At 54.8% G+C, this 4323-nt stretch overlaps 1 pseudogene; it reads left to right on the top strand.

The window, feature by feature from the left end:
- Positions 1-970: 970 nt before the first annotated feature.
- On the top strand, positions 971-2362 carry LOC107104465 (annotated as a pseudogene).
- The last annotated feature ends 1961 nt before the right edge of the window (positions 2363-4323 follow it).

The following is a 4323-nucleotide window of genomic DNA, read 5'->3' as shown; positions in this document are numbered from 1 at the left end:
TTGAAGGACGCATATTTTCATGTCTCGATTGCACCACAGCATTGGCGTTTTCTCCGCTTTGCATTTCAGGGCAAGCTTTTTCAGTTCAGGGTTTTCCCATTCGGCCTCTCTCTGTCCCTGCATGTGTTCATGCGTTGCATGGCCATGGCCTTGTGTCCTCTGCAGGCTAGAGGGTTGAAGATCCTGCCTTATTTGGACGACTGGCTCATCTGTGTGCCCACAAAAGCTCAAGCTGCTGCAGTCACATGCACCTTGTTGATTACATGGACCTATTGGGTCTTCGCGTGAACTGGCAGAAGAGCAACCTGATTCTGTCTCAGCAAATAACGTTTCTCGGTATCATGATGGACTCTCTCTCTCTGACTGCTCGCCCATCGCCTCAGCGTGTCGAGGGCATTCTGCAGATGCTGCCTGCTTTTCTTCCCGGTCGGGCGGCCCCCTTTGTTCTCTTTCTCCGTCTGCTGGGAAAGCTGACAGCTGCCGCTAATGTAGTACCCCTAGGGCTACTGTCTCTGCGACCACTGCAGATGTGGCTCAACAGTCTGAGGCTGGACCCTTCTCGTGCGTCACACTGTCACAGAAAACTGCGAGTATCCCCTCAATGCCTCGCATCACTGGCTCAGTGGCGAGAGGCAGAATTCATGACAAAGGGAGTTCCGCTGGGTTTGCTGCCATCCCGTCGGGAGGTTGTGTCTACCGACGCATCCACCACAGGATGGGGGGCCTTGTGGCAGTGACAGATCGCTCGGGGGACATGGTCTCCACGAGAGAGGCGGCACCACATCAACGCTCTGGAGTTGGAGGCTGTGCACCGAGTGCTGCGGTACTTCCTCCCGATCCTGTGGGGAAGGCATGTTCTGGTGCGGTCAGACAACATGTCGGTTGTTTTTCACATCAACCATCAAGGGGGAACACGGTCTTTGATGCTACTGAGGCAGACTGAGGGCGACCCACATCCCGGGGGTGCAGAATGTTCCTGCTGACATCCTATCCCGGGGGCGTCCACCACCGGGGGAGTGGAGGCTCCACCGGGATGTAATGGAAACTATTTGGGAGAGGTTCGGGAGAGCAGCTGTAGATTTATTCGCTTCCTGAGAGACGACACATTGCCCGCTGTGCTTCTCTCTGTCAGACAGTGCCAGTCCCCTAGGTCAGGATGCGCTGTCACACAACTGGCCGAGGGCACTCTTCTATGCCTTCCTGCCACTTCCCCTGATAGGCCCAACACTCCTGAGGGTCCTTTAGGAGGGATATCAGCTCCTTCTGGTGGCCCCCCGGTGGCCAGGGAGGACTTGGTTTCCAATGCGGCACAGGCTCTGTTGCAGCTCTGCAATGCCTCTTCCCTGCAGGAAGGACCTGCTGTCACAGCTGGGCGGTCAGATCCTGCATCCCAATCCCAGTCGGCTCTAATTCTGGGTCTGGCCACTACAGGGCCAGGCTTTTCCTTCTCGGAGTATGGCGGGGACATCGGACATACGATGACTAATGCCAGGGCCCCTTCCACGCGTCTGGTGTACGCCCATAAGTAAAAGGCTTTTAGCCGCTGGTGTCAGGAAAGAAATGAGGACCCTGTACACTGTCCTNTCCACCACAGGATGGGGGGCCTTGTGGCAGTGACAGATCGCTCGGGGGACATGGTCTCCACGAGAGAGGCGGCACCACATCAACGCTCTGGAGTTGGAGGCTGTGCACCGAGTGCTGCGGTACTTCCTCCCGATCCTGTGGGGAAGGCATGTTCTGGTGCGGTCAGACAACATGTCGGTTGTTTTTCACATCAACCATCAAGGGGGAACACGGTCTTTGATGCTACTGAGGCAGACTGAGGGCGACCCACATCCCGGGGGTGCAGAATGTTCCTGCTGACATCCTATCCCGGGGGCGTCCACCACCGGGGGAGTGGAGGCTCCACCGGGATGTAATGGAAACTATTTGGGAGAGGTTCGGGAGAGCAGCTGTAGATTTATTCGCTTCCTGAGAGACGACACATTGCCCGCTGTGCTTCTCTCTGTCAGACAGTGCCAGTCCCCTAGGTCAGGATGCGCTGTCACACAACTGGCCGAGGGCACTCTTCTATGCCTTCCTGCCACTTCCCCTGATAGGCCCAACACTCCTGAGGGTCCTTTAGGAGGGATATCAGCTCCTTCTGGTGGCCCCCCGGTGGCCAGGGAGGACTTGGTTTCCAATGCGGCACAGGCTCTGTTGCAGCTCTGCAATGCCTCTTCCCTGCAGGAAGGACCTGCTGTCACAGCTGGGCGGTCAGATCCTGCATCCCAATCCCAGTCGGCTCTAATTCTGGGTCTGGCCACTACAGGGCCAGGCTTTTCCTTCTCGGAGTATGGCGGGGACATCGGACATACGATGACTAATGCCAGGGCCCCTTCCACGCGTCTGGTGTACGCCCATAAGTAAAAGGCTTTTAGCCGCTGGTGTCAGGAAAGAAATGAGGACCCTGTACACTGTCCTGTTTCTGTTATTTTCACCTTCCTTCAAGCACTGCTTTCTCAAGGTAGCTCTCCATCCACTCTGAAAGTCTATGTGGCTGCCATCTCTTGCTGGCACTGGGTGGTGAGTGGGGAGACGGTGGGTCGTAACAAGGACGTTTCCTTGTTTTTGAGGGGTGCCCGGCGTTTGCACCCTCCCACACACCCTGTTGTGCCGGTGTGGGACCTCTCTATTGTCCTTGCTGCCCTGCGCTCTCCTCCCTATGAACCATTGGTGGAGGCAAGCCTTAAGTGTGTGTCAAAGAAGACAGCTGTTCTCCTCGCCATGGCCTCAGCGAAACGGGTGGGTGAACTACATGCACTCTCTGTTCACGAGTCCTGCTGCCGTTGCAACCCGGCTGGTTCGGGTGTTACTCTTTGGCCTGATGCGGCGTTTCTTCCTAAAGTGGCTTCATCCGCAAGCCACACTGTGCCCCTCCAGCTTGCTCGCCTTGATACGGATCGGCCTGATAAGCTTCTCTGCCCTGTTCGGGCACTGAAGGCATATGTCAGTCTCACAGCTTCTCTCCGTCAGTCGAATAATCTGTTTGTCTGCTACGCGGGGCCCCGCAAGGGGCAGGCCCTTTCTAAACAGCGCCTTGGGGGTTGGATTGTGGATGTAGTGGAACTGGTGTACATTCAGCGGGGCCTCCAACCCCCCGCTGGTGTACGGTGCCATTCCACCAGGGGTGTCAGTGTGTCATGGGCCGCTATGACTGGTCTCACTCTGGAAGCTATTTGCTCAGGAGCCTCTTGGTCATCCCCAAATACCTTTGCTAGGTTTTACAGGGTTAACTTGGCCACCCCTCACCCAATGCAGGGGATCCTGTCCCGGCGCACACCATCTTCCCAGTGAGNGTACATTCAGCGGGGCCTCCAACCCCCCGCTGGTGTACGATGTCGGTGTGTCATGGGCCGATATGACTGGTCTCACTCTGGAAGCTATTTGCTCAGGAGCCTCTTGGTCATCCCCAAATACCTTTGCTAGGTTTTACAGGGTTAACTTGGCCACCCCTCACCCAATGCAGGGGATCCTGTCCCGGCGCACACCATCTTCCCAGTGAGTTGGGCATGTTTTTGGTTGTTGTTTCTGTGTGTGATTCCTTTACGACTCTGTTGGTAATAGTCATCCGTGCTTTAAGCACCGCCTCTGCGGGTCAGTAGGGATGAAATAGAACGAAAGTTACGACTGTAACTACGGTTCTATGAATCCCGGATGACCGCCAGAGTGCTTGGTCCCTTGGAATCATCATGTTTTCGCGAGAAGATTAAGGGACTGAGCTGTCACTGTCACATGACTATATAGGCACACCGGTGTCACCGGGGGTCACACGTGACTATGTTGGTATAAGATTCTCGACCTGTGCATGCGCAAGGGTGATCATTCGTGCTTTAAGCACCGCCTCTGGTGGTCATCTGGGATTCATAGAACTGTAGTTTCAGTCATAACTTTCGTTCAGTGGGGCTCTTGTATTTTATCTCAGGTGTTGCAGGTGTCCCCCAGATGAAGCTGCCCCATTACTATTTGTAATATGCATTAACAGTCTTAATTCATGTCTTGCCTCTTTTTTTAATGTAAAGTATACATATGACTTCACACTGACTGAGCTCCATGCCAGGTGTCATGCAGAGGGCTCCTGACTCTGTGGAGTTCTCAATAGCAGTCAATGGTACTAAAACCAAGGACATTGTCATCAGTGCTAGAAGAGAGCCTTACACCCTCTGCCCTCCTCCGCCAGTGGGACTGTTGAGATGACAAATCTCCACTCCACCTATCCACACATGAGGTACATGATCTCCAAATGACGCCCCAGATTACACTATCCGAGTGTGGCCAGATGAT

The sequence above is a fragment of the Cyprinodon variegatus genome, unplaced genomic scaffold (assembly GCF_000732505.1).
Source record: "Cyprinodon variegatus isolate N-32 unplaced genomic scaffold, C_variegatus-1.0 Scaffold1754, whole genome shotgun sequence".
NCBI lineage: Eukaryota > Metazoa > Chordata > Actinopteri > Cyprinodontiformes > Cyprinodontidae > Cyprinodon > Cyprinodon variegatus.
This window is presented reverse-complemented; position numbering and strand designations above follow the sequence as displayed.